The 23,623-nt window shown below is 35.7% G+C and overlaps 1 protein-coding gene and 1 long non-coding RNA gene across 5 annotated transcripts in view; one reads left to right on the top strand and one right to left on the bottom strand.

Moving 5' to 3' along the window:
* The window catches only part of CNTN5 (contactin 5), a 695,706-nt gene that overhangs the window by 496,072 nt on the left and 176,011 nt on the right, over positions 1-23,623 (top strand). The gene's annotated exons all lie outside the window — the stretch shown is intronic.
* On the bottom strand, positions 15,414-23,253 carry LOC308195645. The gene is made up of 4 exons (XR_013951690.1): positions 20,305-23,253; positions 19,437-19,537; positions 18,949-19,039; positions 15,414-18,743 (listed from the first exon to the last, which is right to left on the bottom strand). It is a non-coding gene; the product is annotated as an uncharacterized lncRNA (long non-coding RNA).

Below are 23,623 nucleotides of genomic sequence, written 5' to 3'. Positions count from 1 at the left end.
CCTTGCAATTGATCTTCTTCAACCTCATGAATTTTGCACAGGCCTACCTCTTCAGCCTGTCAAAGTCTCTCTGGATGGCATCCCTTCCCCTCAGCATGTCAACCACACCACACAGCTTGGTGTCATCAGCAAACTTGTTGAGAGTGCATTCAATTTCACTGTCCATATCACCAACAAAGATGTTAAATAGTGCCAGTCCCAATACTGACCCCTGAGGAACACCCCTCATTACTGATCTCAACCTGAACATTGATCCGCTGACCACAACTCTTTAAGTGAGACTATCCAGCCAATTACTTACCCACTGTGTGGTCCATCCATCAGATCCATGTCTCTCCAATTTAGAGACAAGGATATTGTTCAGGACACTGTCAAATGCTTTGCACAAGGCCAGGTAGATGATGTCATTTGTTCTTCCACATTTGTTTCTTCCTCAAATGCTGTAATCACATCATGGAAGGCCACCACATGTGCCAGGCATGATCTGTCCTTAGTGAAGCCATGTTGGCTGTCACCAATCACCTCCTTATTTTCCATGTGCCTTAGTGTAGTTTCCAGGAGGATCTGCTCCATGATCTTGCACAGAGGTGAGACTGGCCTGTAGTTCCCTGGATCTTCCTTTTTTCCCTTTTTAAAATATGAGGGTTATGTTTCCAGCCTTACAGTCAGTGGGAACTTCACCAGAATGCCACAAATTCTCAAATATGATGGATAGTGGCTTAGCAACTTCATCTGCTGGTTCCCTCAGGGCCCATGGACTTGTGCACCTTCAGCTTCCCAGCTGGTCTCGAACTTGAGCTTCTCCTACACTGTGCATTGCATCATTCTTCCAGTTCCTGCCTTTACCTTCTCGGGCCTGGGCCATGTGGCTGGAGCTCTTGTTGGTGAAGACTGAGGCAAAAAAGTCATTGAGTACCTCAGCTCCATATCCCAGGTGACCAGGTCTCCCATTTCCTTCCGGAGAGGGAATCTTCTCCAAATCCCAGATGACCAAGTCTCCCTCTTATGGAGAGGGCCCACAATTTACCTAGTCTTCCTTTTATCACCGTTGTACCTATAGAACCCTTTCTTATTGTCCTTGATGTCCCTGGACAAATTTAATTCTTATAGGGCTTTAGCTTTCCTAACCTGATCCCTGGCTAGATTTTCTTTTAGAGCTTAGGCAAAAAAAGAAAGTGTATGGCCACTGGAGATGAGGTTGGGCAATATGGAGGACTATAGGGATACTCTTCACCGATGTAGGGAGAAAAATCATGCAGCTGAGTATCTATTAGAGTTGAAGCTGTGTGGGGCAACAGATTTTTAGTTATTTATATATTTATTTAATGTATATAAATATATTAACAACAAAGGAGGACCAGAGTAAACACTGGTCCTATACTTGATAAGGCAGGTCACCTCACAAACAGGGATGTAGACAAAGCAGAGATATTTAATGCCTTTTTTTGCTTCTATCTTCAACACCAATGATGGGCATTGGGACCCTCAGAGCCCTGAGTTGGATGACCATGACTGCAGTAACAATAAACTCCCAGCCAACCCTGAACTTGCATAGGAATTGCTGCTTTTCCTGGATGCATGTAAGTCTGTGGGACCTGATGGGATTCAACCCAGGTTACTCAAAGAGCTGGATGATGTAATTGTGAGACTTCTCCCAGTTATTTCCAATAGTCTTGGGAATTTGGAGAGGTCCCAAACAGCTGGAAGCTGGCAAACATAGCTCCAATTTTCAAGAAGGAGAAGAAAGTAAGTGGTCCTGGTAATTACAAGCCTGTCAGTCTCAGTTCAGTGGTAGAATTACAGAGATGATTATTCTGGGAGTTACTGAAAAACACCTAAAGAGAATGCAATCATTGGTCAGAGCTAACATGGGTTCATAAGAGGAAAATCCTATTTAATGGACTTAAATTCCTTTTATGACAAGGTTACCCATCTAGTTGACCAGGGAAGACAGTTGATATAATCTTTTTTGATTACAGCAAGGCTTTTGATACTGTTTCTCATGGTATCCTTCTGTACAAAATGTCCAGCATACAGCTAGATTAAAACATAATACGGTGCGTGAAAAATTGGCTGACAGGTCAGGCTCAAAGTGTTATGGAAAATGAGGTGACATCAGGCTGGTGGCCAGTCACTAGTGGGATTCCCCAGGGCTCCATTTTATGGCCAGCTCTCTCTAATGTTTTCGTAAATGGCTTGGATGCAGGACTTGTAGGTAAGTAAGTTTGCAGATGACACTGAACTGGCAGGAACTGTTGAATCCCTTGAGGGTAGAGAGGACTTGCAGAGAGATTTTGACAAATTGGAGGGCTGAGCGATTACATGAAGTTTAACAAGAGCAAGTGCTGGATTCTGCATCTGGGATGGCTCAACCCTGAATACACATACAGACTGGAGGACAAGAAGATGGAAAGCAGCCCTGCAGAAAGAGATCTGGGGGTTCTGCCTGTGGCAAGTTGAACATGAGTCAGTATTTTGCCCTAGAAGCAAAAAGGACTAACCATATCCATCAAGCACAGCATTTCCAACTGGTTATGGGAAGGGATTGTCCCATTCTACTCTCTGCTGGTGCTGCCTCACCTCAAGTACTGTGTGCAGTTTTGGGTAGCACAATATAAGATGGACATAAAACTATTAGACAGTGTCCAAAGGAGGACTACAAAGGTGGTGAAGGGTCTACAGGGCAAGACATGTGAGGAGCAGCTGAAGCCACTGGGTTTGCTCAGCCTAGAGAAGAGGAGAGTGAGGGGAGGCCTCATTGCAACCTACAGCTTCCTCATGAGGGAGAGCAGCATGGGAGGCGCTGATCTCCTCTCTCTGGTGACCAGTGACAGGACCCAAGGGAAGAGCATGAAGCTTCATCAGGTTGGATGCTATGAAAAAGTTCTTCACTGAGTGGGTGGTTGGGCACTGGAACAGGCTACCCAGGAAAGTGGTCATGGCATCAAGGCTGTGGGAGTTTAAGAAGCATTTGGACAATGCTCTCAGACATATGGTCTGATTTCTGTGTTGTGGAGCCAGGAGTCGGACTCGATGATCCTTGTGGGTCCCTTCCAATTCAGGATATTCTATGTTACTACAATTCTATGAATTGAGTGCATGATGTTAAGGTTTAATTAAGATAAATAAACTGGGAAGAAGAAGTAGGTACAAAAAGTGGGAAACAGTTTCAGCATGAGAGCTCAATTCCATTTCTCCAAACAATCTGACAGTGTAAAAATAGATGGACAACAATAGTGCAGTAGTCATACACCTCTTAACATGTCATTCCACAAAATGCACTTTATATGTCATCAAAGCATTTGTAAGTTTTCCCTAAAATTATGCTGTTAAACCTATATTTAGCCAGATTCCAACTCAATGTTTTACTGTGATAAGTACATTGCTTTTGATTGTGACAAACTATTATCTTTCATTTTCATCAGTGGGCCAGCAAAAACCCTGCTGTGGAAATTCCTGTGCTTACAAAGACAATGTTCAGCTGCTTTGGTTTATATTGTTTGAGTATTGGTATGCTATGCCAACGTGAAAATTCCTTCTGAAAAAATATTTGGAACCCCTGTTAGTATAATTTTTCACCATAGAAAAAGTTCTGCAGTGTGGAAGAGTAATCACTGAAAGCTGAAAAATTGCATTGATATACAAAAGTAAACACAAGCTCATGTAAATGGGAAAGGGAATTGGATTTCATTTCCTTTGTCATGTAATGCAGAACCAGATGCAATTTCCTTTCATCTCCCTTCTTGCAAAATACTGAAGGGTTGCAAGTCCTTGTGGTACTACAGTGGGACAGCAAATAATATTAGTAGAGTGGCTAGAGATGCCTGGGAAAGGGGAGAGCTATGTCCATGGACCTTCCAAAAAATTCCACACCTAGTGATGTTTCAACAATATTTGATGAAGCTCTGGTTATAGGATACAAGACATTAGTGAAGGATGATTGCCAGATCAAAGTTAGCTTGTGAAAAAGAATTTTAGACAAGCAGAACTTTAAAGGTGAATTGTGTGAGCTCAATATTGAAATTAAGCAGTAAATATGAAACTTCCCCAAACCCTTTTGCAGAAGAGAGGATCATCAAGTATTTGTGTGCAGGAACATCTAAAATATTAGTATTATTTTTTGAAAGCATTCCATTTCTGGATACTCCATTTTAGTTTCTGGGTCAGATTTGAAAAATGGCATTGTCTTATAAGTAGCCCTAAGAAGTTTTGACCCTTAGAATCACCTTGTAGACAAATTTACAAGTGAATACTAAGCTGCTCTGGCAGATATGATAAAAACTATTTAAAGCATATACAAATGTGTGAACATCTTACATTAACAAGACTATGAGTTATGGGTATGTTTTTGGTAGAGATTTTGCTTTTGTAGGTGAACACTGCAAGTTCTGCTATATTGATTTATTCACATTCATCAGCACCTTTAGAAATAATTTTCACTTGTTATCCCAAGAGAGAAATCCATGATACTATATCAAATCCAATCATTCTCCACAACCTCATAAACAATTCGTCCTTCAACAGAATCCCATTCCTCAATCTCAAAAGTCAATAACTACTTATAAACTTGCCTAAGAATTTCAGGATTGAGCCTTTTTAGAAAATGGCAATATCATTTTGGGAAAAGATGATGTAGTGCGTGAACACTATATTAAAAGAGATATAAGTTTATTAACCTATTTTCAAATAGGAGATAAAATAAATACTTTTGCTTGAATAGTGCCCACATTCTGTTCTTTACAGAAAACAATTCTAGAAATGTGTGAAAGTCTTTACAAAGCACCAGTGAATGAACAAATACTACAGTTAATTTATTATAAGATTTTCATATGTATACAAATTTCATTTCTGTTTATGAATGTGTTGTTATATTATCAAGAGGTAATACAATAGACAAACAAACAAACTTGTAATATGTACAGATTATTCATGTAGGTTCATTAGATTGTTCAATTATTTTTTTGGAGAAAATTAGAAAAAAAGAAAAAAAAAGCACTAGAAATATATTCAGAATATTTGTAGTGCAGACTCAGATGATAGAATTATAGAGAGAATATCCTGGTTTTATTAGATGTTTTTCTTAAGTTATCATCATCTTTGCTGAGAAATAGCTGAGCAGCACAATGAAGGAGTTTTTAATGAGATGATATTTGCTCCTTCACAATGGTGAAGGAAAATACATTCAACCAAAAGGATTTTGTTCAAACTCCTTATGACAAAGAGCTACTGGCAGATTCTCAGTTCCTGCTTTTATGAGATGGTCACTACAAAAAAAAAATAAAAATAGATAATAATAATAATTTAAAAAATGCTGCATCTCACTTCACTTTGAATGCTATATCATTTTAATGTGTCTACTGCAGAAGCTTTCCCACTAATTCTAATTTTGTTGCAAACCCTAAAGTTGTCCCTTTTGAAATATATTAATAGTGGATAACTTGGACATCCAAAAACACATTTGATTTTTTTTTTCCCTATAAACATTACATTTGCTTCTCCTTCTCCACCCTACCTTAGCTTTTTCTTCTCAATGGTTTTCCTAGACAGTTAACTCTTATGTACCCATGCTAAATGAGAGATTCATTAATTACCAACTACTTAAAAAACAAGGTTGGCTTCATGCCTCCATTTAAAATGGTTTCTGCTACTTTTTTTCCATAAACAGGATTATGGTTCTTCATTGTAATACTCTAAAGGATGTAAATATAGGGTTTTATTCAGTCATTTAGTCATCTTAATTACAAGGTTTATCATAGCAAGATTAAAAATGAATAAAAGATTTCATCAAGATTTACGTGATTCCTTCAAAATTAATACTTTCAGCTGAGCTTTTTAAGGCTTTTATTCAAAGCTTTCTGTATCAGCTTAATAGAGAATTAAGATTCCCATTGTTAGAGTAGTCCGGATGTGCTGCACTCTGCAAGCCAGGAAAGCAGATGCATGCTCCATCCTGCCTCAAAAAGATGCTGCTGTACAGAGGCAGTATGAAACATCTGCACAGACGCTAAATTGATTTTTTTTATCACTTTTTAGCAGACATATATGATCTTACCCAGTTTGAAAACTGTTTTATAAGCTGTATCTTTTATGTATCATCTTCAGTGTTATAAAACTGTAGTTTTCATGAGAGATCCTTCACAGGAGATCACAGAATCATAGAAGCCAAACATCAACCTGACCTACTAAGTCCCATCACTAAGACATGTTCCTAAGTGTCAGATCCACACATTTCTTAAATTTCTTAAATACATTACTTCCCCTGCATCTTCTGGAAGTTGTGTAGTGTTTAGCAAGCTGCTAAAAAAAAAAAAAAAAAGCACTTTATACCAAGTTAAAAAAGGTCTTGTCCAGTTGTTGGCTCCTAAATAGCTGTTCTTGTCCTCGTGTTAATTGAAGGAAGTCACAGTCACGTCAAATAACATTTTTTATAACTTATACTGAGTTCATATTTCTGTGTACTTCAGAAGTGGACAGAAAACTACTTTGAAAGTATACACAAAGCAATCACTTCTCACCATTTAGATTCTGCAAAAGTAATCTGAGCACTGTGTTTGCCTTAAAATGGCAGATATGGCTTGGAGCTCCACTGCAAGTAGGAAACCAAGTCCACAGAATCACAGAACCAGGCACCCAGGCAAGTTCAGGCAACTTTGGAAGATCTTCAGGGAGAAAGACTCCACAGCCACTCTGGGAAACCTCTGACAGGGCTCTGTCACCCGCACAAGTGAAGATGTGCTTCCTAATGCTTAGACAGAAGCTCTTGCATTCCAGTTTCTGTCTCTTGCCTCTTGTCCTGGTACCGGGTACCACTGACAAGAGTCTGGCTCTGTCTTCTTTACATCCTCCTTTCAGACACTTATGCACACTGATAAGATCCCTGCTGAGCCTTCTCTTCTCCAGACTGAATAGTCCCAGCTCTCTCAGCCTTTCCTCCTAGGAGAGGTACTCCAGTCCCTTGATCATCTTAGTGGTCCTCTGTTGGACTCTTTCCAGTATCTCTAGGTCTCTCTTGTACTCAAGAGGCCCAGAGCTGGACACAGTAGTCCAGGTGTGGCCTCGCCCATGCAGTCGAGTGGAGTGGAAGCATCACTGCTCTTGACCTGCTGGTGATACCTTGCCTAATGCAGCCAAGAATTAGCCTTCTTAACAGCAAGTTGCACATGCTGATTCACGTTCAGCTTGGTGTCCACCAGGATCCCCAGGTCCTTTTTCTTGCAGAGCTGCTTTCCAGCTGGGTGGCCCGCAGCATGTCCTGGTACCTGGGGCTGTTTCTCCCCAGGTGCAGGACTCTGCTCTTCTCTGTGTTGAACTTCACATGATTCTTGTCAGCCCACCTCTCCTGCCTGTCACGGTCTTTCAGGATCGCTGTGCAGCCTTCTGTTGAGTCCACCACTCTCCCTCGTTTCATGTCATCCACAAATTTACTGAGGGGCACTCTAACCCATTGTCCAGAGTATTAGTGAAGATATTAAACAGGACTGGACCCAGTCCTGACCCCTGGGGTACTCTGCTCATTTCTGGCCTCCAACTAGACTTTGCACAACTGGCCACTGACCTCTGCATCTTTCTGTTCTGCCTGTTTTGATTCACCTCACTGTCTGCTCATCCAGCCCATACTTCAACAGCTTCTCTATGAGGATTTTACGAGGGAGAGTGTCAAAGGCCTTCCTGAAGTCCCAGAGGACAATATCCACTCCTCTATCCCCATCCACCATTATAGAAGCTTATCAGGTTGGTCAGGCATGACTTCCCCTTGGTGAATCCATAATGACTACTCCTGGTGATTTTCTTCTCCTTCATGTGCCTGTAAATGGTTTTCAGGGTGAGCTGTTTCATCACCTTCCCAGGGATCAAGGTGAGGCTGACCAGCCTGTAATTCCCTCGGTCTTCCTTCTTGCCCTTCCTGAAGATAGGAGTGATATTTTCTTTCCTCTAGTCTTTGAGCACTTCTCCTAGTTGCCATGCTCAAGCAAAGATTATAGAGAGTGGCCTTGAGATCACATTTGCCAACTCCTTCAGCACTCATGGGTGCATCCCATCAAGTTGAACTGAAGTCCATTAGTTCCTTTAGTCAGAAGACCATGGGTTCGGCCCATATTATACGAACAATACATAGAAATAACAGGACAGTCTCTAAATGACTTTATACAGGTAGAGACGTCTCCAGGCAAATTAGTTTTAATAACAAGCTTCTTATATTTGGCTAGACTGCATTCAGTATGCTCATTAGCTTGTTTACAGGCAGTTAGCTCAGATATCTGCACGCATACCACATCAAATTCTGTTCTGAAGGCATACATACATCTTATTGTTCTGTCTGTTTACTAAACTGGCTTTTGTGAATGTAGTTCACGCATCTCACTTTCTGTATTTATACTGAGGCAACGAGTTTATATTAAGGATATGAATTCAGTCCCAGGATCCAAGCAGTTAACAGTGGTATTTCAGTGCGTAGCATAGGAGAACTTCAGTCTCTATATTTATCTAGCCATTACCAATTTCTTTAAAATCATAGGAAGCCTACATGAACTTAGGTCACTGAATCTCCATCTCTCTCGGCAACAGTGGGTGCTACTTCATCATTCTAGCCTATCTTTACAGGTGAGGTTTCTTGCTGACCATGATTTGCGATATCAGTAAAGTTCTGTGTGTATTAAACAGTAAGCTAATATTCTGGGTTTTTGTTTCTTTGCTTTTTCTTGTTTGTTTGTTTGTTTTCTATATTTTTTCAAATCTGACTTTTAAAGTCAATTTAACATGGAAAGCTGTATAATTTGTTTCCAGGAGAAACCAGTGTATAGGTGAAGCAGTCACATTTCTCCTCTCCTTTGAGAACATTAAATAAGACTGATTTGCCGGATCCAAATCAAAACATTAGCCTTCCACAGTCTTCTCAAACAGCATCTGCACAGGTCATGCATCCAGCCATGACTCTCCTTTAAGCCAAGCTCAGTATCTTCTATTAACAGTTTTTAGAGACTATATATATGATGCAGGTGATGGCAAATAGAACATTTCTCATTCACTGTACGTAACTGTAATTGCCTAACTATTTCTTGGGAAGGCTGAACTGTCCAATGCCCTCATGCTTCTCTTTCTGTTATCAAAAGTGAGAATAAGAGAAACATTGAGTTTTTTTGTTTATTTTTCCTTAAGACATATCAATGTTAAAATGGAAGGTAAATCTGTGTCCTAGAATTAACAAATGGTTGGCCTATAAGAAGGGGATCTGTATGAAGACATATGAGACACCCGTCTTAACTCTACTTTTTTTCTCTCATAATTGTATACCATAATTTGTTCTTCTTCACACATTTCTATTCATTATCGAGGCATGATGCTAAGTAACAGAAACAGGCCACAACTAACAGGATTAGAAAATGATTGGAAAAAAGTGCATGACAGAAAAGTATAATAAAGTTAATATGTCACATATACAGGACAACATGGCACAACTTCTCTATCCCTTCTTCAAATGCCCATAACATATAAATTATTACAATGTAAATATTAAATGTTTTAAAAGCATTATGTCAAGAGCCACACCTACCAACTGAATGATTTGAAGGGTACCAGTCTCTTAAGCTTTATTATATTTTTGTATTTATTTGACTTTGACTGAATGATAACAAAGCTTTAACTTTGCTTTTTGATAATGACAGAAAAAAAAATGTTAGGAGACAGGTACACAATACTTTAAACTCTATATTTTTGCCCTAATTCTCTGTTAATGATCATTCCATAAGGTCATCTCCTCTCTTCACCACATTTTATCCTGGAGGATTCATAAAGAAGTTTTGCTCTCGCATCCCTTACTTTATCACTTTCCCTAAGATGCTTTTGAAACTTTATTGTCTAATAATACTAGTTCCGACATGTGTTATCATTGAAGCGAATGTCCATGGCCCCCGACACAGCTCAGTACAAAAATCTGTATTCTTTATCTGTGCGACTGATTGATGACTATGCCTTGTAGTTTTCATTATGGAACAAAAAAACACAATTAACTTCACTTTTTTTTCTACTATGGTCTTTTCATTACTCAATACATGACCAGTAATTTTGCTGTTGACTTCCCTGGAGCACTTTATAGTGTTTCTTTCCTCAATCTTGTTGAAGGTGATGCATGCATCTGAGGATATGAAATTTAAGAGTTTGGGAATTATAGAATTTTCAGTAGGGTAGCATTGCAGCAAGCTATGTTTGCCAATGAGGAAATACTCACTGTCTGTTGGCAATGTGTTGTTATTAGACTTTAATTACATTTTAATGACCAGAATATGCACCAAATTCTAGGCAATATCTGTATAATAGTCATAGGGATCATTATTATCCATTTCAAATTTCTGTACATAGGATTCCAGATTTTCCTTTAAGAAATAAATTGAAAATTAATAAATTAAAAGCAATGTATCGGTGAACCAACCGCAGTAAGTTATCTCAAAAAACTTACAATTTGGTGTTTTGGTGTTTTTTTTTTTGAAAAGTTTTTTCCAAATGCTATCTCTATTGATATACCACTACCATCCTCTTAAAAACATTAATAATTATTTCCAAAAATGTGCTAAGCTACACTAGAAACTGAAAGTTTAGTGACCCAAGACCCAATGGATCACTGCAAGGACTACTGCAAGGACTATGAAGACATAGTGAGAGAAAACTGGTTGACCTTGGCCAATTAAACCAGCACACAATGCTGGATGAAGGGGCAGCCCTGACAGGTCTCAGCTTAAGGGATATGTACTGTTGTTTCACAGCCTCACTAGTGTCAACAATTATTACCCCAGCTGCCAGTTCACGAGAATTAAAGTGGATACCAAGAAAAGAGGGAGGAAGCATAAGAGATTAATTAATTTAAAAAATGCATCGAGTATGTTGGTTTTCAGACTCATGTTTTATTGCCTTTCAGGCAACAGCCATATGTGGCTGTTTTCTTGAGGTTGACATATGGGACAGTGATGATGTAAAGTTTCTGTAATGGGCAAACTCCTCTTCCCTGGAGACACAATGCTAGTCTGTTACTGAGATGTCCCCACAAATTAGATACAACTATCAGGAACCCCTTAGTCTAGTGATTAAACAAGATGGCATTACCATGCCAGGTTTAACAGAAATGTATGTTCATGGTGTCACAACCACATCTCAGAAAATAATAATGTAAAAATGCCAATTAAAGCAGAAAAATAAAAAAAAAAAAAGTTTTGTTTTTTTTTTGTGCTACAAGTTATATAACTTTGAAAAGGAAGGAGACCCAAAATAGTATATTTAAGATTGGAATAACATAGAATAACGTACAGATAGAATGGCACAGTGTCCTTGCAAATGTTAGTCTCTCATAATACGTTTTCTGTTACAATCCACTTGCTACTTAGTTCTGATGTTTTACTAAGCTGGTGACAGGAACAACACAGTTTTACAAACATATCAGTTAAATATCAGAAAGTCTATGCTGTTTAAGATAGAGAATTCCTAATTAATCCCAATTACCTCAGCATATTGCAGACAACAATAGCAAGAAAGAGTGCACGATAATCAATATAACCAAGGAGAAGAAGCCAGAAATACAATGCTGGTCAGACAGCTAAAACAAGAGAATACATAATAAGGAGAAAGACATGAGAAATTATTCATTTCTAAATGTTTGGAGTCTAGCTCTTTCTCTCCATCACCCCTGTGAGTAAATATTGAAGGAATGAAAAAGGATGAAAATAGTTGAGTTTTCAGAAAATGTAATTGTTTACTGTTCCCAGTCTATGCATGATTAACTGAATTCAATGGTGATTCTGGCTGAGGTGACTACTGAAGATGGTAGGAAGTCAGTCTTGACCAAAGGAGTAAGTTCTGATATGCATTCTATAGGATGCCATGAGATTCTCTATGCAATAACGTCAGTTATTCCTTATTTTATATGTGTGATATGAAAGTCAATCATAAAATCATTTGAGGTAATGCAGTTCTTAATGAGACATATTTTCATATATTTAATAAGTTCAAGAAGAGTGTTCCAGATAAAATAAATGGTATAAAAAAAAAATCTATTTTGGATATTTAGTTTTCTTTTTTCCTTTACAAAAGTGAAACTAGAAATTTTTTAGGAATTGTTTAGAAACATATGTGAGGATGTGTTTATGGTCTTTTACCTGCCCAATACAAATATAACTGAAGGCAATTATAACTTAAATAGTAATTATGTTAAAGGCAATTGTTTGGACTTATCAAGAAGAAAATGACTGAATGGATATAAGCCTAATATCATGGCTTTCAGACTGAAATCTGAATGGTTACAGCTAAACCAAACCAGTATGCATCCTTACTTTCTGACAACAAATTATGTTTTTCAGAGCAGTAACAGTGGAATGGTGTCTTCTTTCCAATCACAATGACATCTTTTCTGATGCCATCAATTCTGATAATTTGCTTGTCCATTTCTATCTCCTCTGGTCTCATGCTATGTTCCAATATTGTTAAAATCATCACTGATGACTCAATTAGCAAGCTAATACACTTCCTGTTGTGTTGATGCTATTATCCTACAGCAGAGAATATGTAACTGGAAAATTTCACTTCATTTACTGGTTTATTGAAGCGTTAATTTTCATGGCACTTTTCTTGTTTAATAATTAAGCAAGTTTTCCAGTGGAGACCACAGAGATAAAAATTCAGGAAGAAGAAAGAATGGAAAGAAAGATATAGATAATACTGATTAATTGTTTGTCTCATTTTGGCTTTTCCTGAAGAACCACAAGGTCCTTTAGGACTTGAGATCAGTCAACCCAACTCCATGACAAGATGAAGGGCTGTGAGAGAAAGCTGAAACACCAGGATCCTTACTTCTGAGATCTTCCTATCACTGTTGTTGGGCAATGGCCTGGTTTAAAACTTTTCCATTTCAGTGCTGCTGTTCAGAAGTGTTAGACAGTTAACAGGAGTTGACTCTGTCTACTTTCTCCAGACCAGATGAAAGAAATCTGGGACAATGCTAAGGTGATGGATAGGCTGTGACTCAGGCTTATTTATTTTGAAGGGCTTTTTTGACGAATGTTGCGAATTACCAGAAGTTGCATCCATTCATTTTCTGTGTACTGCAGTCAAAAAAGGTCAGTGAGAAGCACTTACATGTGCTTATGAAAATGATCCATGTAGACATGTGCTTAGAAAAATGACATATGTACTGCTCCCACTGGCCTCTCAGAGTTGGTGGCCTGTGAATCAATATATGAATGCTACTTATTTATATGCTTCCTAATTTTACTCCTTGAGATACATATTGAATATAATCCCTGGCAAATCCACTGATGCAACTGAAAGAATTATGCATTTTACACATTTTTGTGAACAACAAAAAAAAAAAAGAAAAAGATTAGTAAGAAATAAGCAGTAATGCTTAACTTTTCTACTTAATGCGGACAGGGAGGTACTCATCTGTAGATGAGTGATGCTTAGTACCTCTGACTCACTCTGCTTTTCTCCTCTGATTTTGTGTAAGTATGAATTGCTAAGGTAAATTTTCTGAAGCAGTTTCCCATTCCAGATGCTATGCAGGCATCAGCAAACTTGGTTTAGGTGGCTGAATATAACTTAAAAACATTATAACCATGACCTTGAGAAGATATCTCCAAATTTTCAAAAGTGATCAGTTTTAGATCAAATTTCGTTTATTCAGCATATGAATTCTGAAATAGACATTTTTTAGGGGAGATATTAGGGAACAGAAAGGGGCTTTGGAAAACATAACTGGAATTCTGAAAACTACACGTATTCAACACAGGAAGAAGCAGAATTGCCTGTCATTTACATTACTTTATTAATGCTATCTCGATTAGAATAAAAAAAACAACAATCAGAAAGAGTTAGAAAAAAAAGTCTTCTTTCTTCATATGATATATATATATATATATATATATATATATATATATATATATATAAAATGTGACACATCAGGTGTCACTTTGACTGCTAATGGTAAGGAGATGAGGAAGAGAGATTATAATCATGAGACACTGCCCTAAGCTGCAAGTAAGGCAACAGAAGGCTATGTATTATTTCTAAATAATAATGTGACAAGTAGAAGATGGATGGCAGCAGTTCCTGAGTTTCCAAGCAGTGCAGAACGACATGCACTGAGACTCAGCTGTGTATTGTCTATATGTAACAACAGTTAAGCGTAACAGTCTCTACATTGTTAAATTTTAAATGATTGATTGTTGCTAAGGTTATTTGTAGTGATTTATTTGTACAACATGGTTGAACAGTGTTATTGGCATTCTAGAGCAGTTTACTAATGTGATTTGTATCTTCCTCTTCATCTGCACTTTGAGTTATTTTTTAATTGAGATGAAAAAAAAAAAGATCTGTCACTGTCATTCTTAATACTTAAAAATTGTGTTTTGGGGACTACACATTTGTTCTTACGTTATCCTCTGAAGCATTTGTTCACATGTTCCATTGTGTTCAGAAGGATGTAATGGATGATCCATTACTTGCTAAATTTAAGCCTAGAAAATATACCAGGAAGGAGCTGAGCATTACACATTCAGCATCTGAATCACTATGTGATTTATACTGCTAATTTCTTTCAACATTTGAAAGTCACATTCAGAGGCAGTATTTGGGGTTTGTTACCCATCTCCTGTTTCATCTTCTAAGCTGCTAAGGATTAGCTGGTTCTAAATTTTTTGTTTTGTTGTGGTGATTTATAGGTTTGAAGAAGAGCTGGTGAGAAGGAATAACATTAAGAATTAAAATAATTATATATTAGTTGAGATTTCACTTTAACTATAACCTGACTCGTGACTGCTGGGAAGTCACTTCCTTCAATTCCATTATCAATTTCCTTATATATAAAATGACAGTAACATTAGGGATCTAAGTGGCCCTGCTTGAGCAGGGGAATTGGACAATAAGACATCTAGAGGTCCATTCCAGACTAAACCATTTTGTGAATCTATGATTCTGTGAAACTCTAATATCAGAGCATGATCAGAGCGCAAAAGTGATGTAAAGTGGGAATGAGAAAAAGGAGAAGAAACAATGTTACTTTAAACTCTGTTGGACATTTTGCCAGAGAAAATATTTTTATATATATATATAATATTCTATAGAATAATGTTTTCCTGAGCATTAAACAATTTCCTCAGAATTTTCCAATGCCACACTTTTCATATGAGAACAATAGTTAGTTAGTCATTGGTTACTGACTTTACTAAAGGAATTTGGAACGAATTTTGAATTCTTGTTCATTTGAGCTTACTCATTAAGAACTTATTAAATTGTGTTGTCTATTCAACACATTTCCATCATAAAAAAAAAAAAAAAGTTTCTAATAATAATGAGCTATCCAAATCAGATTTACCAGTGAATTGTCCTGCACATTGGTCTCTGACAAGTATTATATCTCCTGTAGATCAGTGATTACAACTGCACTGGTTTGTTTTTAGCCATTAAAATGTTCATCAGCAAAAGATCAAGGATCCCAAAACAGGATGAGAACTGTTCCTTTTGATCATGTTTTAAAGTAAGTTTTTATTCTTTTCAATGTACAACAAGTTAATTGGAGGGTTCTTCCAATTCTTTTTATACAAAGCGTACTTTTACAAACTTGAGTTCTAGGAGTATTACAGAAACTTTGCTGTCTTTTTCCATAGAAAGAACAATAAAAATAAACTGAGTTAGTTTGACTAGATTTATTTTCATCCAATGTCATTAATTATATCATACTTTTAATTTGATATTAATCAAGTCTGGTATCAATCATTCAATTATTTCATCTAAGATTGAAGCTAATGACTTTATAATGATGTGGGTCTTCCTGATTAACTTTTTAAATGCTAGAACAAAATTATCCCTAATTCTTAACTTTGGAAATTACTATTGTTCCAATAGTTCTATAGAGACACTGGTATTGATTTAAAAAGCTTCATTGATAAATCTTATATTCTAAGTTCTTTGTTACCACTTATTTAGGCTGTTTATCTTTTATACCATCCACTCCTCCCCCCTTTTTTTTCTTGCTTTTCTCCAAAATAACAGTATATTAGAAAAGGTAAAACATAAATTTAAATGGTGCATTTAGGATTTTTCTACATAAGCATTGTTTTCCACTCTTACCTAATAATATATGAGTATCAATAGCAGACCTATAGTTAGAATTCTTTTACTTTCTCTTGAAATATTTTTAAAATTTATTTGTAATTTATTTGTCTTGCTTGTCAGAGAAATCTCTTCCCAGTGTTTTTCTTCTTTAATAAAATTATTTTAACCCTAAACAAATATATATAAATTTATTTCCACCATCAGCTGTTATCCATAAAATTATATCACTTTTATATTTTCTCTATTTAAATAAGAAAACTATATATTTTGATAAAATAGCTTTACATTCTGAAATGAGAGCATGTCTAAACATCCCTTTACATGAAAATCTTACTGGGAATATAATATCTCAAAAATTATCTCAAACCATGGGAAGAAAAGCCAATGCCATTATTATTATTATTATTATTATTTAAAATAAAGAAGGGTCCATAGCTGGCTGAGCTTGAGTTCTGCAAATTTACTGTGACATTCAATGGCACTCTCAATTTGCAAGCAATAAGATGATAAATCACTATTAAGAGACAGCCAGTATGGATTTGTTAATGAACAAATCATATCAAATTTAAATTAGTTTTTATCTTTGAAATTGTGAATGGCTTAATGCAAAGAAAGGTATATTTAGCATTTGTAATGACTCCTAGCTCCAAGAGATTACAACCATTGCAGAGGACAGAAGAGGAATACAAAATAATTAGTAAATTGGAGAAGTGGCCTGAAACTAGTAACATAAAATTCAGCAAAATGCAAAGCACTAAACTTCCCCCAAAAAATCAAACATAAAGATAGAATATATGGAAATAAGTGATTAAACAATTATTTAAAATTAAAATTAAACCAATTGTGCTAACATAGAAAATTGAATACTTAATTCATGGATAATTGTATGCCTCGATTCCAGGATATAGTAAGTGTATTATCTACAAAGTATGTGAGACTATAATTCCATTTATCAACACTGTTAATGTCTCAGTATGTGAGACTACCATGTCCAGCTTTGGGTCCTACATAATAAGTTGTAGAAAAGCAGAAGAACTGATAACAAACTAAATAGATGATTCAAAACCATGATTTCTAAGGAAAATTTAAAGAGATTTGCTTGATCTAGCCTTGAAGACAAAAGCTTTATACAGACCAGAAGAGTAACAGTCTACTATTGTAATTGTAAAGCTTAATATAGGCTAGCAACAAAATGTTTCTGATACTCTCAATATGATAAATTGAATAAGCAGTAACTATTTAAAAAAATAAATAAATAAAGGAAATACACATGAATGTAAAGGAAAACTTTCCATTCATTAACTGAGCTATGAAATAGGTTATTTAATTTAGGACTATAACTCGCCACACATTTTTAAGGACAGGACTCAGAATCTGTTTAGACTTGCCTCAGGGGAAGGGACGAACCTGAAGAACATATGTTCTTGAGATCTTTTTCATTCCTATTTTTTGATTATTTATAGCATGAATTTTTTTAAAATATGAAACATATCAATGACAATCAAGTACACATAATAATCTATTAAAATTTCTGAGAAGCCATCTTTTTGTTATATGCAATGTGGTCTCTTTAAAGAGCATACATAAAAGTATTTACACGTTTCAATGACTGGCTACATTTCATGTATGTCAAATGCAAAAATGAGTCTATACTGACTGCGTACACTAGAAATGTTAATATAATATTGGTAACCTCCAGTACAAGATCAGTCTTAACACTACACTTATCTATTCCAACATATTTTAGTTATTGTCTCTGTAAGTGATTACAAAAAAGAAATTATTTGAAGATTTATCACTGTAATTAAATCTGAACAAAGATAAATATGTGATCGGTAGAGCTGTGTTTCAGGTAAGTGAGCAGTAGATACTGAGCCCCCAGAGTAGAAAAGGAGCAATTCCATTGCTAGCTGATAAACAGACAACATCTATTTGCTGTACATGGGGACAATGCAACAAATAAATTACCTTCATTAAATATTTTCTTAGAGGATTAATGAGCACTGATAATAAGCCACAGCAGCACAAAGAAATGCACCAAAATTATTTATCTGGTTGTAGTGGGAGGCTGGAGGAACAACCCACTGTTATCATTCATCTTAGCTACTGAAAGCATTTCACATTTTCTCTGAAATGTGAAATGTACTCCATCATTAGAAAGTGCAACATATTACAGCCTTATTCAGTGGTTGGTACACAAAATATCCAAACATCAAGTGTGATGATAAAAGTTAAAACTTGGCTTGAGATAAAATAAGGTTTTGTATTTTCAGCAGGGGAGATTTAGACTTTTTTTTTCTGATTATTTATTTCATTTGAACTGAATATTTCTGAATGATAAAGCAAAGCTATCATGTAAATTTGATGGTTTATAGTTATTCGTAGTAAATTCATACCCTAATCTGAAGTGACTTTGTTGCTAGTTTATTTTTTTGGTGTTGGTGGTGATGCGTTTTTTTTGTTTGTTTGTTTTTGTTTGTTTGTTTTTGTTTGTTTGTTTTAATAAACAAAGAGAGAGAGAGAGAAGAAGGAACTTCTTCAGAGTTGCTAAAATTCCCAGATTACTTCAGATTTTGGCTGTCATCAGGCATCAGTACCATTTAATCATCAGGTACTGCCATCTTGTGGAATTGGAGCAATCATTGGAAACCCTAAAACAGAGGAAGATGAATATATTTTCCCAACAGGATACTGGAGGAGATGGACTAGTATATCTCACTGCATCACAAAAAGAAGACACAAAATAGACTTCTTTATTTTGCAAATACTGTAATTCCACAAAAGTGCAATTGTGGGATGTGTGTTTGCATGCTTTGCCATTGAAAATGCAATATTTAACTATAATATGGACTTTACCTTTAGGTTCTAGGCACTCTGAAGGAGTTTCAATGGTGACTCTCATGTTACATCTTCACATGCCACCTGAAATACCACTCGTGTCCAGAAACTACATGTTTAAAGGAGAAAAGAAGCAATTTCTGAGGAGAAAAACCTTGAAACAAACATGGGAAACAATCTGGCATTAACAAACACAGGAGTGAATATTTGGTGATATCTGAATGCTTCCACCACAGCCCTTGTTAAAATACTTAAAGATTTATTTCTCACTGGTCCTCACTGACAAAAAGACTTTTGCATTACCATAGTACTAACATTTACTGCATCAGAATGATATCTACAGAAACATCATATAGCACTAACAAAAATGCTGATATGTCAGTATTCCAGCATCATCCATTACGAGAAATACGTAACATTGTGACAGTTTAGAAATTAGTGTTGTGAAACAGAGAAAATAGGTCTACTAAATCGTTTAAGAAATTATAGTAAACAAAAGTTCTCACCATAAATTCTTTTTGGCAGGAGATAGATGTGCTCTTCTCACTACTTTATCACCAAGTGACCCAAATTTTCACCTGCTCACTAAACTGCTCACTAAAAACTCCTTAATAAAAGAGAAACAAGTTGGGCATTTGGAAGGCTTTCCAAACGGACTTCAGAGAACAGACACAAAGCTCTTGAGACATAGGTCTGTAAACAAGACTGGTCATTCGTAAAAGGAAATTACAGTTTTGCAGTTACCAAGATGATTTGAATCATTTTCACACCAATACTTAGCATACAGTGGAACCTGCCAGCAGAAGCCCATGCCACAGGAGAATGCCAATTTACAACTGCCTCTATAATTCATAATTTCTCTTTTTTTTTTTTTTTTTTTTTTTATTACCGGTGTTTGTGTGTGTTGATAAGTAGTATATAAACAAAAGTTTCTGTTGTGTTGGCATTCAACTCTAATTTCCAGGAAGGTCTCTGCATCATCTTTGTGATTTTGACATAGGTGTCATATTAAACATGAAACAGCTGGCTATAGAAATAAAAAATATGCTCAGCACATATTCTTTAAAAATGCTCTCTACTTCTGTGTACAGCAGTATTCACAGTTTCCTATTTTCACCTACACATTTTTCCCTATTGAAATGAAAGTAAGTACAACATGGAGAAAACATTTTACTCAGTCTTATTGCATTTATACAACATGAAAAAAATGTTTACTCAGTCTTACTGCTTTTTTTTTTCTCAAAAAGAGATGACTTCAGATGATTCATCTCTAAAGTCATTACTTCTTGATTTTACAGTTGTAGTTTGGTTTATTAAGGTTTTGGCAGCACTTAATTTAAGCTTCAAAATTTCTTCAAACTCACAATTATTTACCTGTCAGGAGTGATGCATCTGTGGGATTTAATGCCCTATTCAAAATTTAATGCAATGATAGGTTGTACTCTATGTCTAACCAAACAACACTGGTTCTAAAATCATTTAACCTAAACTGTTGCACTAAAATACAAGCTTGAAGTTCACTAAAAACTGCAGTGACCCATGTACAAATAGAACTAGTGTCTTCTACTGGGTCATAGGAATCTTGGTCTGAAATTCACTCATCAGTTTGCCATTTTTTAAGAGTGGTATATCAGGTGATATTTTAAGCAAGGACTCTCTTGTAATTTACATCTGCTCCTGTGATGAGCAGCTGTTGGAGTTGTGATACGTTACTATCTACTGTTGTTCTAGAATTCATTTTTATGTATGTGTACTATGAATAACAGACTTAAAAAATAGACAGAAATGTTTTAAACTGTTGATTCTACAACATTTCTTTGTTAGTTATTTTTAAATGTCATCGCAATTACTAGGGTATTCACTTATGCATGACACTGTCAGAAAAAAAAAAAAAAAAAAAGGCAAATGAAAAAGCAAATGAATCTTCTGCCTGGGCAACCTGCATTAGTAATCCTGTGATTTAAGAACCCCAAATTTTAATTTTGCTGGTATGTAAGCTGGGAACAGTCAGAGTCCTAGAGTATGAAAATCAGTGTGTGTTTTGTCCTCCATCATCTTAGAATTTAGAAGTGTGAGAGATTTGTAAAATGGATCAATGTCAAGATACACCCATTTTAGCATAATTGCAGTGGTTCTCCTAACACCCTTTTGTAAAATCACTTCTACAAGATCATCCATCTATTTCTGTCAGCTAAGAACTGCTGAGATCCCAGATCCCTAGCCAACCGTGGCTGTTTCTGACTGTTCTGCATAACTTCAATTGGAAATTTCAGAGTTTCTCTGTGTATTGGGTTTATGTAGCAAGAAGGAAAAATAAATAAATAAATAAATAGATAGATAAATAAATAAAAATAGATAGATAAAAAGCCTGAACCACAGTTTAATAACACAAATTGTTTGAGTTTTAGATTTGACAGAAGTTCTATTGCTTTTTTCTCACTACCCTGTCCTAATTCATCCATCACTCAATTTTTAAGAGCAAAAATCATTTCAAAGTTAACAAAATAACAGTATCCCTTCAGACTCAGAACCAGCAAAGACTAAGTATTTCATTTTATAAGAGGTACAAAACTTCATTGCCTGAAATCCATTCCTTAGGAGTAGTTCTAATTAATTAATGAATAATTAACTGTGTGTTTTTAGGGTACAAATAAAGTAAATTCTTTCCTACATGAACTGCCAATGAACTCACAATGATGACTACTTTACATTTGGTCTGAACTACTTTTAAGCCAGAGCAATTAGTGAGACTGATTGGTTTTCACTTGAATTGGTAACAGGTGTCTTCAATTAAAATCTATGCATTTTCCTTGAACTCATATGTTCATCACCACTTTGTAGAATTTCATGCTGTCCTAAATCATTTCTGCCAGATAAAACTTCATAGCAAAATGTGGCAATGAAATTTTCAGAGAGAAATATTTTGGGTTAATTAGTATTTTGCCTGAAACATAGCAGAAGAGGAAGAAAATTTTGAGCATTCAGAGAGCTCTCTGAAACTCCTCAGGGTCTGCTCAGAATTGCAATTATATCTGAAAAAAGATTTTAAGCAGAAAGTCAACGTAATTCTCTGTTTTGCAAAAGTCTTCCCCCACTGTGTGATGACTATATTTAGTCCATAGCATTTTTGTACTGATGCGATCAACTTGTCATGAGAAAATTTTCATCTGACAGAGGTGGATTGAACTTCTGCAAAATTAATCCAGAACATCCTTCATCTGTAAATCACTACATGACTGCTTACATTATTGGCTTATATTGGCTGAAAACTGTTCATCATTCCATTTCTTTCTGACCATGTTAGGGAGTGGTACAACATAAGGACAGGAAGGACAGATCAGTTAGAGTTAGTGTATTTCACATTTCTTGTACCATAAAAAGATACCCCAGTTCCTACCTTATCATTGGCAAAAAATGTACAGAAAATTTGAAATTTTGAGGTGTTTCCTCTCACTTCGATTCTTTCTTTTTCTGGCTAACTTTCTATCAAGAAAACCTTTTGACCATAGTGGGAATAAATGTATGACAGAACCAGACTAACAGATTTGCGATGTTGCAAAATATCTTCATGCTGAAGCTGAGAATAGTCACCTAAGAAATTTATCTCTAAAAACTTGGAATTTACTATACCAATGGAGCAGTAGCCATCTTGGAAAAGTAGGAGGGGTTTAATATACCTGAACTAGCCTTGGTTTTTCTAATTCTGGAGTCAGATTTTTAAAAACTGTCATAGGGGAAGATTACAGAAGTTACCTCATAGCTAATGTGTAAGTAGTGTAAGCAGTAAGGAACATTTGTTTCAGTGTAAAGACAAAATGAAACAGTGTAAGATAAAGTGGAAACAGAAGAGAACAACACGTTAAAAAAAAAAAAAAGTATACCTAAGGTTAAGGCTTTAAAGTCTAATTTGTAGAATTCCACATGAATAATTCCCTGCAATAGCTAAACCAGAACCTCATTAACTTTATTGACACTTCTAATGCAAAGACATTAATGCATCTATATTTGTAATACATCATGATATAATTACATACAGAATATTTTTTTTCTCAACCAAATATTATGAGTATAAAGGGAAAAGTATATACTTTTTGGGTGTACAGAATGATTCCCAGGATAAAAATGATAACCAAGGCAGATTACACTTAAAAAAAAAAAAAAAAATCACTTTGATTATGCCTCAGGTTGTGGTAAAGTGCTTGATAGCTTTGGTTTAAGGAATTAATGATTGATTGATTCTAGGGACTTAAGCTGCATATAGAAAGGGTTCTGAGATATCTTCAAATAAACAGATATAAAAGAGGATATTAAGTGTAGTGGAGTAATAACACCTGCAAAGTAGGTTGAAAAGCTATTAGAATCTGTTTTTGTTTTGTTTTGTTTTGTTTTAAAGATATATTCAGAATAAAAACTGTTTATGCAAATAAACATAAAAAAAATAAAGTACATAAAAAGTCATCCCTAGCTCTACAGGAAGCATCTTGTTGTAGTTCACTGAAAATTTGAACAGGTGGATAAAAGAATGCTTGATGTCTGGATTGACCCCACAAAATAGAAAAGGGAATTATCTAATATTTTATGGTTGATTTCTGAGTCTGTTGAATAATTTAATTATTTTTTCTGAACTAAATTTGTCCTCCCAGAGAACCTGTTTAGGACTGTTTAATAATTTGTCACTTATGGCTTATTTCAT

This window comes from Anser brachyrhynchus (assembly GCF_964034855.1).
Source record: "Anser brachyrhynchus genome assembly, chromosome: 1".
NCBI classification, from domain to species: Eukaryota; Metazoa; Chordata; class Aves; order Anseriformes; family Anatidae; genus Anser; species Anser brachyrhynchus.
This window is presented reverse-complemented; position numbering and strand designations above follow the sequence as displayed.